This window comes from Hemiscyllium ocellatum, chromosome 4 (genome assembly GCF_020745735.1).
Source record: "Hemiscyllium ocellatum isolate sHemOce1 chromosome 4, sHemOce1.pat.X.cur, whole genome shotgun sequence".
Taxonomy (NCBI): Eukaryota; Metazoa; Chordata; class Chondrichthyes; order Orectolobiformes; family Hemiscylliidae; genus Hemiscyllium; species Hemiscyllium ocellatum.
In genome coordinates this window covers 128,323,075-128,337,936 of record NC_083404.1, presented here as the reverse complement: position 1 = coordinate 128,337,936, position 14,862 = coordinate 128,323,075, and positions in this window count along the sequence as shown.

The following is a 14,862-nucleotide window of genomic DNA, read 5'->3' as shown; positions in this document are numbered from 1 at the left end:
ACTCACCATCTAAATATGCGCACATGAAATTGTCATTGCATACCAACAACAGTGGTTGGACTGGTCTTGGTCCTGGATTTGGAACTGTATCACCATTCTTTCAGTGTGGCTGAGTCAAAAGATGGAACTCCCTCCCTAAATGCCTGGTGTGGGTATATCTATATTTTATGGATTGAAGTAGTTCAAGAAGGCAGCTCACTACCACCTCCTCAAGGGAAACTAGAGCTGGGAAATCAATCTTGTAACTGCCTGCAAAGCCCACATTCCATGAATGACTCAAAAAAAGGTTTCTTGCTGGACCCATCCAACAAGATACCTGCATGCAGCAGTGACTATTACCTTTTCTCTGTAATGTGCTTTGGGATGGCTTGAGGTAATGAAAAGCAGTTCTTTCTTTACCTGACATTGCAGTAATAAAGTAATCTAAGAAAACTGGATAGTGAAGAAGGCGTTTGGTATTCCTTCCTTTATTGGTCAGAGTATTGAGTACAGGAGTTGGGAGGTCATGTTGCGGCTGTACTGGACATTGGTTAGGTCACTGTTGGAATATTGAGTGCAATTCTGGTCTCCTTCCGATAGAAAAGATGTTGTGAAACTTGAAAGGGTTCAGAAAAGATTTACAATGATGTTGCCAGGGTTGGAGGATCTGAGCTACAGGGAGAGGCTGAATATGCTGGGGCTGTTTTCCCTGGAGTGTCAGAGACTGAGGGGTGACCACACAGAGGTTTATAAAATTATGAGGGGCATGGATAGGGTAAATAGACAAAGTCTTTTCCCTGGGGTCGGGGAGTCCAGAGCTAGAGGGAATAGGTTTATGGTGAGAGGGGAAAGATATAATAGAGGCCTACAGGGCAACATTTTCACGCAGAGGGTGGTACGTGTATGGAATGAGTTGGCAGAGGATGTGGTGGAGGCTGGTACAATTGCAACATTTAAGAGGCATCTGGATGGGTATATGAATTGGAAGAATTTGGAGGGATATGGGCCAGTTGCTGGCAGGTGGGACTAGATTGGGTTGGGATATCTGGTCGACATGGACGGGTTGGACTGAAAGGTCTGTTTCCATGTTGTACATCTCTATGACTCTATGACCCTAATAGTGCATAATACTCCAAAATAATCATTCTGGCATAAATGATGTCAAATGGTACGATCGTTGAAATAATCCCACACTATAGCAATAGAAGATAAAATGAGAACTTCGAATATTGAAAACCTGAAATAAAAGATACCAGAATCTTTTTTTTAAAAAAGCATGATTAAAATGTAATATAAGCTATTCAGCATTTGATTGAATTCTCAAATTCTGGAGAAGCAGCTGCAATCATAATCTTCATTGAATCAGCAGATAAGAATGCTATAATGAATAATCTGATATTCTTATGTTACACTTCTCCAAGATTACATATCAAAGACAAAATCAAAATAGGAGTTAATTCTTGCTGATCAAATCTTTTAATATTTTATCATTGTCGTGTATTTGCAAAAAAAGGTAGCAATTGCAGAATTACAGATTTCAAATATATTCAAGTATGGATTTGGGAATGGAACATGGTGTCTTGGTGGCAAGGTAGCACAGCCTACTGTTGTACCAATGCATTACACCATTGAGCACAAATGAATGGCGAGTTCCTTGTTTCAAATTGGTTGTAATAGGAAAAGATAATTGGTAAACGGACGGTCAGAAGGAAGTATTAAAAAAATTGAAGGCAATTCAACCTGAGTACTTGCCCTCTTGCACCTCCTAATGGCCCATTATACAGATGTATTGATAAAGTTCTGGCAGCAGATCGTCATATCTCTTATCCATAGCACAGTGTGCATTGTGGCAGGATGCTGAAAGGGAGAAGGACAAAAAAAAATGATAAAACATATGAGGTAACTAGCTGCAATTAGGTGTTAATCTCAACTGGGGCCAAACATCTGCCAGTCTAGTTGGAATTTTTAAAAGTATATTGTAAGCATTATTAAAGAGATATCAATGTTGTCTTATAATCAGTTGTTTGTTAAAAGTAGGAAAGATATCCTTGATTTAATGAAATAGGTAAGGGCTTCCCAAGTGTAAATGAGTTAACATTTCAAGTCCAATAATGATTCTTCTTTAGGATAGAAACTCAGTTTCTTGCTCTACAAATGCTGCCAGACCTACTGTGTTTCTTCAGCATATTCTATTTTATGAACTCAGTCCCTTGAGATTACTTTACCTTTCAATTTGTGTGCAGTAGTGCAGTTGTTATGTTGTTGGACATAACAAAACGCTCCAGGCTTGGCTAACATTCCAGGAAGCAACAGTTCAAGGTCCAGTACAGCAGTTTGAGAATTTGATTTATGTCTTAAAAATTTGGAAATAAATTCGAATATTGCTGAAAAGAGAGACGTTTGGCTGAAGCTTCCTGTCTTGCACACATCAAGGCAAATGCAAGAATGACAATTGTCTCATCGTCTCACAAGAATTGATATCAGAAGAGAGTAAGATGTTAATTAGCTATCAAGTTAACACTGTTTGGCTGAGGCATTGCAATTGGAAAATAATATGGAACCACAGCGCCCCTCCCCCCTTCCAACCCCCCCACCCCCCCAACCCCGCCCAACCCCCCACCCCCGAAAAAAAAGCTGCCAGGTAATTCAAAAAAGAGTCTAGACTAGAGTGGTGTTGGAAAAGCACAGCCAGTCAGGCAGCATCCGAGGAGCAGGAAAATCAACATTTCGGGCAAAAGCCCGACTGAAGACAAGGAACCTCCAGGGTGGAGAGATAAATGGGGGGGGGGCGTGGGTGTAGGGAGAAGGTAGCAAAGAATACAATAGGTGAATAGAGGGTGGGGATGAAGGTGATAGGTCAGAGAGGAGGGTGGAGCAGATAGGTGGGAAGGAAGATTGGCAGGTAGGACCGGTCATGAGTATGGTGCTGAGCTGGAAGATTGGAACAAGTGAAGTATCAGTAAAAGTGGCAATAAGTGTGTCACATTGTTTTGATACCCTAGGGTGTTAACTCTTGCAGTCAGTGTGATGGGTTGAAGTGTGTCTATTTTAACGCAAGAAGTATCAGGAATAAGGGTGATGTATCTAGAGCATGGAGTCAATCAAACTTAGAGGAGATGTCAGAGGTATGTTCTTTCCCGAGAGAGTGGTGGGTATGTGGAACGTGCTGCCAATTGTGGTAGTAGAGTCAGATACATTAGGAACATTTAAGCAACTCTTGGACAGGCACATGGAAGGTATTACAATGAAGGGAATGTAGTTTAGTCTGATTTTAGAATAGGATAAAAGGCTGACACAACATCGAGGGCTGGAGGGTCTATACTGTGCTGTACTGTTCTAAGCTCTATATTTAAACCTGACCTCTGAAATCCAGGTATCATTCTTTAAAGCCTATATTGTAGTTTTTTGTAGACCAATATAACTTCCCTCAGTACTGCAAGAGGGTTCAAACAGGGTTTGGTATAGCTACAGCATAACTTCCTATCTCCTCATACTCCAATCCTTCAGATATAAAGACCAACATTCCTAGGATTTTTTCACTACTTCTTGCACCCGTTCATAACATTGCAAAGATCTATACACCTGAATCCCCAAGTCACTTTGGACATCCACTACATTTAATTTCATATCATTTAGATGGCACAATTTTTAAAAATTACTTAATGGCAAATCTATACTTCAACTCTGTTTGTAATTGCTCTGAATATCTAGATACTCTCACCAATCAAAATCTATCAATCTCAATTTTGAACATTTCAAATCATTCAGCATTTGAATTAGCAAGAAGATTTCTTATTCAGTTTTGACTGAATGACCCTTATGGAATGTGGAGCGCACATTGAAAACTTCTAAGAACAATTCCATTGCCTGTATAATGTGTTTGTCCTGCTGATAGGACAGGATATATCCAAGGGTGAAAGAGTCTAATGTAAAAAAAATACGATGGGAAAGGTGGCTCAACAATGACTAACTAGGGAAATTAGTGATAGTATTAAATCAAAGGATGGGGCATACTAATTGGCCCAGAAAAACATCAGACCTGAGGATTGGAAGCAGTTTAGATTTCAACGAAGGAAACAAAAGGATTTAATAATAGGAGAAAATACTGCACTTGAGTGAGCATGTGGGGCACATACTAATTAATTTTTAAAAGTTTTATAGATATGTAAACAGAAAAAGAAGACAAATGTAGATTCCTCCCTGTGAAAAATAGGGGAACAAAGAAGAGGCAGGCCAATTAAATACGTTTTGGTTTTGTCTTCACAAAGAAGAACACAAAAACTAAGAATGTAACAGGCAGTCTAGTGAGAGGGAGGAACTGAAGGAAATCAGTATTAGAAGTGGAAATGATGTTGGGGAAATTTATGGGATTAATGCCAATATATCCTTAGGATCCAATAATCTCCATCCCAGTGTAATTAAGGAAATGGCCCTAGAAATAATTGTTGCATTAGTGGTCATCTTTTAAAGCTCTGCAAACTTGATTAGCTAAGTTGACTAGACAGCTGGTTTGCAATCCAGAGTTAAAACCAAAAAAACATAGGTTCAATTCCTGCACCTTCTGAAGTTATCTGGAAGGACTGTCTTTCTCAATTGCTCCTATTCCTTTAAGGCATGGTGACCCTTTGGTTAAAACATCCCAGTCATCTCTAATGACAAAGTAGGACTATGATGACCTTTTATAGACACTGCAATAGTTACTATGAATTGGAGGGGACCTTATGTAACCTGACTATTTTTAAAAAAAGGAGGTGGAGAGTAAGCAAGCAATTATAGACCAGATAGCCTGACATAGAGTCATAGAGATGTACAGCATGGAAACAGACCCTTTGGTCCAACCTATCCATGCGAACCAGACATCCCAACCCAATCTAGTCCCACCTGCCAGCACCCGGCCCATATCCCTCCAAACACTTCTTATTCATGTACCCATCCAAATGTCTCTTAAATGTTGCAATTGTACCAGCCTCCACCACTTCCTCTGGCAGCTCATTCCATACACTTAAAACCCTCTGTGTGAAAAAGTTGCCCCTTAGGTCTCTTTGATATCTTTCCCCTCTCACCCTAAACCTATGCCCTCTAGTTCTGGAATCCCCAACCCCAGGGAAAATACTTTGTCTGTTTATCTTATCCATGCCCCTCATAATTTTGTAACCCTCTATAAGGTCACCCCTTATCCTCCGACGTTCCAGCGAAAACAGCCCCAGCCTATTCAGCCTCTCCCTGTAGCTCAGATCCTCCAACCCTGGCAACATCCTTGTAAATCTTTTCTGAACCCTTTCAAATTTCACAACATCTTTCCGCTAGGAATAAGACCAGAATTGCATGCAATATTCCAACAGTGGCCTAACTAATTTCCTGTACAGCCGCAAGATGACCGCCCAACTCCTGTGGGCGGCACGGTGGCACAGTGGTTAGCACTGCTGCCTCACAGCGCCAGAGACCCGGGTTCAATTCCCGACTCAGGCGACTGACTGTGTGGACTGCCTGTAGTGTTAGGTAAGGGGTAAATGTATGGGTATGGGTGGGTTGCGCTTCGGCGGATCGGTGTGGACTTGTTGGGCCGAAGGGCCTGTTTCCACACTGTAAGTAAGTAATCTACTCAATACTCTGACCAATAAAGGAAACATACCAAATGCGTTCTTCATTATCCTATCTACCTGCAATTCCACTTTCAAGGAGCTATGAACCTGCACTCCAAGGTCTCTTTGTTCAGCAACACTCCCATTAAGTGTATAAGTCCTGCTAAGATTTGCTTTCCCAAAATGCAGCACCTGACATTTATCTGAATTAAACTCCATCTGCCACTTCTCAGCCCTTTGGCCCATCTGGTCCAGATCCTGTTGTAATCTGAGGTAATCCTCTTCGCTGTCCACTACACCTCCAATTTTGGTGTCATCTGCAAATTTACTAACTGTACCTCCTATGCTTACATCCAAATCATTTATGTAAATGACAAACAGTAGAGGACCCAGCACCGATCCTTGTGGCACTCCACTGGTCACAGGCCTCCAGTCTGAAAAACAACCCTTCACCACCACCCTCTGTCTTCTACCTTTGAGCCAGTTCTGTATCCAAATGGCTAGTTCTCCCTATATTCTATGAGATCTAACCTTGCTAATCAGTCTCCCATGGGGAATCTTGTTGAATGCCTTACTGAAGTCCATATAGATCATATCTAGAGCTTTGCCCTCATCAATCTTATTTGTTACTTCTTCAAAAAACTCAATCAAGTTTGTGAGGCATGATTTCCCACGCACAAAGCCTTGTTGACTATCCCAAATCATTCCTTGCCTTTCCAAATACATGTACATCCTGTCCCTCAAGATTCCCTTCAACAACTTGCCCACCACCGAGGTCAGGCTCATGGGTCTATAGTTCCCTGCCTTGTCTTTACCACCCTTCTTAAACAGTGGCACCACGTTTGCCAACCTCCAGTCTTCCGGCACCTCATCTGTGACTATCGATGATACAAATATCTCAGCAAGAGGCCCAGCAATCTCTTCTCTAGCTTCCCATAGAGTTCTTCAATAGGAGACAAATACTAAACATTCATTATAAAATATTTAATAGCAGAACACTTGGCAAATGGTGACAGGATTGGACAGAGTCAGAATGGATTTACAAATGGAAATCAGGCTTGAGAAATCTACTGGAATTCTTTGAGGATGTGACGAGTATAGCTGATAAGTGAGAGCCAGTGGATGTGGTTTACTTAGACTTTCAGAAGGCTTTTGGTGTGATCCATATCAGAGATTAATATGCAAAATTAAAGTGCATCGGTTTGGCGGTAGTGTACTAATGTGGATAGAGAACTAGTTGGCAGAAGGAAAACGAAGAGTAAGAATAGACTGGTCTTTTTCTAAGTCATGGGCAGTATTCACAATATGGAGAAAGTGAGGACTGCAGTGCTGGAGATCAGAGCTGAAAATGTGTTGCTGGAAAAGTGCAGCAGGTCAGGCAGCATCCAAGGAGCAGAAGAATCGATGTTTTGGGCATGAGCCCTTTGGTAGCAAAAAACCTTCATGCCGAGAGGATTTGAATACAGGAGCAGGGATGGCTTGCTGCAATTTTGCAGGGCCTAGCTGAGGCCACACAATGTAATATTACGTGGAACATAGAGTCATAGAGATATACAGCAACCTTTGGTCCAACTCGTCCACGCCAACCAGATATCCCAATCCAAACTAGTCCCATCTGCCGGCACCCAGCCCATATCCCACCAAACTCTTTCTATTCATATACCCATCCAGATGCCTTTTAAATGTAGCAATTGTACCAGCCTCCACCACTTCCTCTGGCAGCCCATTCCATACACGTACCACCCTCTACATGAAAACATTGCCCTTTAGGACCCTTTTATATCTTTCCCCTCTCACCCTAAGCCTGTGCCCTCTAATTCTGGATTCCCCCATTACAGGGAAAGTACTTTGTCTATTTATCCTGTCCATGCCCCTCATGATTTTATAAACCTCTATATGGCCATCCCTTAGCCTCCGATACTCCAGGGAAAACAGCCCTAGCCTATTCAACCTTTCCCGATAACTTAAATCCTCCAACCCTGGCAATATCCTTGTAAATCTTTTCTGAACCCTTTCAAGTTTTGCAACGTCCTTCCGATAGAATTGCATGCAATTTTCCAAAAGTGGCCTCACCAATGTCCTGCAACATAACTTCCAAACTCCTGTACTCAATGCTCTGACCAATACAGGAAAGCATACCAAATGCCTTCTTTAATATCCTATCTACCTGTGATTCTACTTTCAAGGAGCTATGAACCCACACTTCAAGGTCTCTTTGCTGCACTCCAACATACATAACATAGAATAGTACAGCACAGTGCAGGCCCTTTAGTTCTTAATGTTTTGCTATCCTTTTATCCTAATCTAAAATCAAACTAACCTCCATTTTACTATGATCCAAGAATCACTTAGATGTCCCTAATATGTCTGGCTCTACTAACATTGCTGACAGTGCATTCCACGCACCCACCATGCTCTGTGTAGATAACCTACCTCTGACATCCCCCCAAAACCTTGCACCAACCACCTTAAAATTATGCACCCTCATGATAGCCATTTCTGCCCTGGGAAAAAGTCTCTTGCTTTTCACTCTATCTATGCCTCTCATCATCTTGTACACCTCTATCAAATTTCCTCTCATCCTTCTTCACTCCAGTGAGAAAAGCCTTAGCTCCCTCAACCTTTTTTCATAAGACATGCTCTCCAGTCCAGGAAACATCCTGGTAAATCTCCTCTGCACCTTCTCTAAAGCTTCCACATCCTTCCTATAATGAGGCAACCAGAACTGAACACAATATTCCAAGTGCGGTCTAACCAGGGCTTTATAGAGCTGTAGCATAACCTCATGGCTCTTAAACTTAATCCCTCTGCTGATGAAAGCCAACACACTGTGTGCCTTCTTAACAACCCTATCCACTTGTATGCCAAATTTGAGGGATTTATGGTCATGGACCTCAAGATCCCGTGTTCCTCCACACTGCCAAGAACCCTGCCTTGAACCCCTGTATTCCGCATTCAAATTTGACCTTCCAAAATGAATCATTTCACACTTTTCCAGGTTGAACTCCATCTGCCACTTCTCATCCCAGCTCTGCATTCTGTCGATGTCCCATTGCAACCTACAATAGCACTCCACACTATCCACAATCTCATCTATCTTCAGATCATCAACAAGCTTAATAACCCACCCTTCCACTTCCTCATCCAAGTCATTTACAAAGATCACAAAGAGCAGATATCCTAGAGCAGATCCCTGCGGAACACCACTGGTCACTGAGTCCCAGGCCGAATACTTTCCAACAGCTACTACCCTCTGTCTTCTATAGGCCAGCCAATTCTGCATGCAAACAACCATATTTCCCTGTATTTCATGCCTCCTTACTTTCTGATTGTGAACCTTATCAAACACTTTGCTAAAGTCAATGCTCACCACATCCACTGCTCTACCTTCAGCAATGTATTTTGTCACATCCTTAAAGAATTCAACAAGCCTTGTGAGGCATGACTTGCCCATTTCGATCAATGCTGACTACCTCTAATCAAGCTCTCCTTTTCCAAATAATCATAAATCCTATCTCTCAGAATCCTCTCCAATAACTTGCCCACCGCCGATGTAAGACCAACTGGTCTGTAATTCCCAAGATTGTCCCTATTCCCTTTCTTGAACAAGGGAATATTTGCCGCCCTCCAATCAAATGGTGCTTCTCCAGTGGACAGTGAGGATGCAAAGATTATTGCCAAAGGTGCAGCAATCTCTTCCCTCCCTTCCCATGACAACCTTGGGTAGATACCATCTGGCCAGGGGTCTTATCTCTCCTCATGTATTTCAAAATTTCCAGCACATCCTCCTTCTTAATGTCAATCTGTTTGAGTGTACCAGCCTGTTTCATGCTGTTCTCACAAATGACAAGGTCCCTCTCACTAGTGAATACTAAAGCAAAATATTCATTAAGGATCTCCCCAACCTTCTCCGACTCCAGACACAAGTTCCCTTCACTACTCCTGATCGTTTCTACTCTGTCTGGCCATTCTCTTGTTCCTCACATAAGTGTAGAATACCGTAGGGTTTCCTTAATCCTACCTGCCAAGACTTTTCCAAACCTTCTTCTAGCTCTTTTAAGTCCATTCTTCAGTTCCTTCCTGGCTACCTTATAATCAGCTAGAGCCTTGTCTGATCCTTGCTTCCTTAACTTTAAGTAAGCTTCCTTCTTCCGCTTGACTAGATGTTCCACATCTCTTGTCATCCAAGGTTCCTTCACTCTACCATCCCTTCGTTGCCTCAGTGGGATAGACCTATTCAGTGCTTGAAGCAATTGCTCCCTAAATAGCCTCCATATCTCTGTCGTGCATTTCCCTAAGAATATCTGTTTCCAATTTATGCTCCACAGTTGCTGCCTGATAGTATTGTAATTCCTCCTCCCCCAGTTAAACATGTTCCCATAAGGTCTGTTCCTATCCCTCTCAATGAATACAGTAAAGATCAAAGAGTTGTGATCACTATCACCAAAATGCACTCCCACAAGAGATCTGACAACTGACCTGGTTCGTTGCCAAGCACCAAATCCAATATGACCTCCCCTCTAGTCGGCCTATCTATATATTGAGTCATGAATCTTTCCTGAATACACCTGACAAATTCTGAAGCTCTTATGCTACTTTCTCCCCACCCCCACCCTCTCATTTATCTCTCCATCCTTCAGGCATTCCGCCTGCATTCCTGATGAAGGGTTTTTGCCAAATGTCGATTTTCCTGCTCCTCAGATGCTGCCTGAACTGCTGTGCTTTTCCAGCACCACTCTAATCCAGAATCTGGTTTCCAGCATCAGCAGTCATTGGTTTTACCTGGTTGATTTTAACCCTACTGCAAATCCTCTTGTAAGGATGCCTGCCTTGAAGAAATTTTCCTCCTCTCTCTACAGGAATCTCAGGGAGTCCCTCTCCCACTGCAACTCCCAGGCAGTTTCCTCTGCCCTGAAGCTCTTATAATCATCTAGAGCCTTGTCTGATCCTTGCTTCTTTAACCTTAAGTAAGCTCCCTTCTTCCGCTTGACTAGATGTTCCACATCTCTTGTCATCCAAGGTTCCTTCACTCTACCATCCCTTTGTTGCCTCAGTGGGACAGACCTATCCAGTACTTGCAGCAAGTGCTTCCTAAATAATCTCCATATCTCTGTCGTGCATTTCCCTAAGAATATCTGTTCCCAATTTATGCTCCACAGTTGCTGCCTGATAGTATTGTAATTCCTCCTCCCCCAATTAAACATGTTCCCATAAGGTCTGTTCCTATCTCCTCTCATTTATCTCGCCACCTTCAAGCACTCTGCCTGTATTCCTGATGAAGGGCTTTTGCCAGAAATATTGATTTTCCTGCTGCTCGGATGCTGCCTGAACTGCTGAGCTTTTCCAGTGCCACTCTAATCCAGAATCTAGTTTCCAGCATCTGCAGTCATTGTTTTTACCTAAATTCTGCTCCATCTAAATTATTTGCGCTAAGGAGATTTCAATCAATATGAGGGAAGTTAAAGTCACCCATGACAACAACCCTGTTATTTCTGCCATGGCCAATTCACCTGACCTGCACATCTTTGGACTCTGGGAGGAAACCGGAGCACCCGGAGGAAACCCACGCAGATACAGGGAAAATGTGCAAACTCCACACAGTCAGTCGCCTGAGTCGGGAAATCTACCTCCCAATCTGCTCCTCCTGTCTCGGTTGCGACTGGGTGGGTCTATAAAAAACTCCCAATGAAGTGACTGTTCCATTCCTGTTTGTGACTTCCACCCATAATAACTCAATAGACAAATCCTCCTCTTTCTGCAGCTGCTATACTATCTCAAATTGACAATGCCATTCTTCCACTTCTTTTACCTCCCTCCCTATTACTTTTGAAACATCTAAATGCCAGAACATCCAACAATCATTCCTGCCCCTGTGATATCCAAGTGTCCGTAATGGCCACAACATTGTGGGTGGCACGGTGGCACGGTGGTTAGCACTGCTGACTCACAGCGCCAGAGACCCGGGTTCAATTCCCGACTCAGGCGACTGACTGTGTGGAGTTTGCACATTTTCCCCGTATCTGCGTGGGTTTCCTCCGGGTGCTCCGGTTTCCTCCCAGAGTCCAAAGATGTGCAGGTCAGGTGAATTGGCCATGCTAAATTGCCCGTAGTGTTAGGTAATGGGGTAAATGTAGGGGAATGGGTGGGTTGCGCTTTGGCGGGTCGGTGTGGACTTGTTGGGCCGAAGGGCCTGTTTCCACACTGTAAGTAATCTAATCTAATTGTAGCTCCAAGTACTGATCCATGCTCTAGGTACATCATCCTTATTCCTGATACTTCCTGCGTTAAAACAGATACACTTCAACCCATCACACTGACTGCAACTTTGCCCTATCAACTGTCTATCCTTCCTCACAGACTCTCTGCACACTGTATTTGCCTGTTCACCAGCTACCTCATCCTCTAATCCATAGCTCTGGTTCCCATCCCTCAGCCAAACTAGTTTAAACCCTCCCAAAGAGCTCTAGCAAACCTAACACCCTGCTCCCCCCACCCCACGATATTGGTACCCCTCCAGCTCAGGTGTAACCCACCCTCCTTGTACAGATCCCACCATCTCCCCAGAAGGTATCCCAATGATACACACATATCTGAAACCTCTCTCCTACACCAGCTCTGCAGCCACGTGATTAGCTGCACTTGCTCTCTATTCCTAGCCCCTCTTGCATGTGGCACTGGTAGCAATCCTGAGATTACTACTCTGCACGTCCTGCCTTTTAGCTTCCAACCTAACTCCCTATATTCACTTTTCATGTCCTCATTCCTTTTTCTAGCTATGTCATTGGTACCAAAGTATGCCATGATTTCTGGCTGCTCACCTTCTCCCTCAAGAATCCTTGATTAAGTAGACTTGATCTGAGACATCCCTGACCCTGGCACCTGGGACGCAAAATACCAACCAGGAGTCTCGTTTGCAACCACAGAACCTCCTGTCTGTTCCTCTAACCATTGAATCTCTATTGTGAATCTCCAACTGCACCTTTGTGTGCAGTTTTGGTCTCCTTAAGTGAGGAAGGATGTTCCAGCTATGGAGAAAATGCAGCATTTCTCTATCCATGTCAGTACACTGATTCATGGAATGGCAGGACTGACTTGTGAAGACAGTCTAGATCAGTTAGGACTATATTCATTAGCGTTCCGAAGAAAGACTGGAGGGGTGTGCGATCTCATTGAAATATATAACATTTTAACAGGACTAGATAGAGTAGTTACAGGAAGAATGTTCCCAGTGACTGGAGAGTCCAGACCAGAGCTCACAGTCAAGGAATACAGGATTAACCATTTAGGACTGAAATGAGTAGAAACTTCTTCATTCAAAGAGAAGTGAGGCTGTGAAATTCTTTGCTTGAGAAAGCCAAAACATTGAATGTTTTCAAGAAGGAGTTAGATATACTTCGGAGGACTAAGTAGATCAAACAGTATGGGCAAAACTGGAAACAGGGTCCTGAGAGGAGGTTGAACAGTTCATCAACTTTACTAACACCTTCCATCCCGACCTGAAATTCATCTGGACTGTCTCAGACTCCTCCCTCCCCTTCCTAGACCTTTCCATCTCTATCTCGGGCGACCGACTCAACACAGACATCTATTATAAACCGACTGACTCCCACAGCTACCTGGACTACACCTCCTCCCACCCTGCCCCCTGCAAAATCCGCCATCCCATATTCCCAATTCCTTCGTCTCCGCCGCATCTGCTCCCAGGAGGACCAGTTCCAACACCGCACAGCCCAGATGGCCTCCTTCCTCAAGGACCGCAGATTCCCCCCAGACGTGATCGACGATGCCCTCCACCGCATCTCCTCCACTTCCCGCTCCTCCGCCCTTGAGCCCCGCTCCTCCAACCGCCACTAAGACAGAACCCCACTGGTTCTCACCTACCACCCCACCAACCTCCGCATACAACATATCATCCGCCGTCATTTCCGCCACCTCCAAACGGACCCCACCACCAAGGATATATTTCCCTCCCCTCCCCTATCAGCGTTCCGCAAGGACCACTCCCTTCGTGACTCCCTCGTCAGATCCACACCCCCCACCAACCCAACCTCCACCCCCGGCACCTTCCCCTGCAACCGCAGGAAATGTAAAACATGCGCCCACACCTCCACACTCACTTCCCTCCAAGGCCCCAAGGGATCCTTCCATATCCGCCACAAGTTCACCTGTACCTCCACACACATCATCTATTGCATCCGCTGCACCCGATGTGGCCTCCTCTATATTGGTGAGACAGGCCACTTACTTGCGGAACGCTTCAGAGAACACCTCAGGGACGCCCGGACCAACCAACCCAAGCACCCCGTGGCTCAACACTTTAACTCTCCCTCCCACTCCACCGAGGACATGCAGGTCCTTGGACTCCTCCACCGGCAGAACATAACAACACGACGGCTGGAGGAGGAGCGCCTCATCTTCCGCCTGGGAACCCTGCAACCACAAGGTATGAATTCAGATTTCTCCAGTTTCCTCATTTCCCCTCCCCCCACCTTGTCTCAGTCGGTTCCCTCAACTCAGCACCGCCCTCCTAACCTGCAATCTTCTTCCTGACCTCTCCACCCCCACCCCACTCCGGCCTATCACCCTCACCTTGACCTCCTTCCACCTATCCCACCTCCATCGCCCCTCCCCCAAGTCCCTCCTCCCTACCTTTTATCTTAGCCTGCTTGGCTACTCTCTCTCATTCCTGATGAAGGGCTTATGCTCGAAACGTCGAATTCTCTATTCCTGAGATGCTGCCTGGCCTGCTGTGCTTTGACCAGCAACACATTTTCAGCTCCTGAGTTGGATGATTAGCTAATATTAAATAACCTATTCTTGTTATTATTTTCTATATTTCTAGGCAGAAGCCATTAACAAAGATTCTGTCAGTATAACTCTCAGCTGTCATCTGGCAAAAATTGGGCATCTTTCCAAAACATGGCACAAATCTCAAATTAGCCTGTCTATATTATTTCATAAGTTTTCTCTCTCTCACCTGCAGATCTTTGCACTGGCAGGTAGATTTTCACCAATGGCAGCATTATCATGGCAACACTATGACCAATTAAAATCTGCCTGTCTAGTCTGAGAACCAAGGTTGGCAGTTAACTTCTCCCGCTGCATCTCAATGTCAAAAATTACCCAACCAATAAGCACACTCTTCTCGTATTGATCTCTCTTTTTACAAGTCAGCTTCTTGCGTCTTATCTCTGATGAATGCAAGACGAAAAGCTTTGACTTCTTATCTCATACTAGCAAAGTTTAAGTCATATTCTGTTGTGTAGACTTTATCAAATGCCACGTAGGAGTCTATATAGAC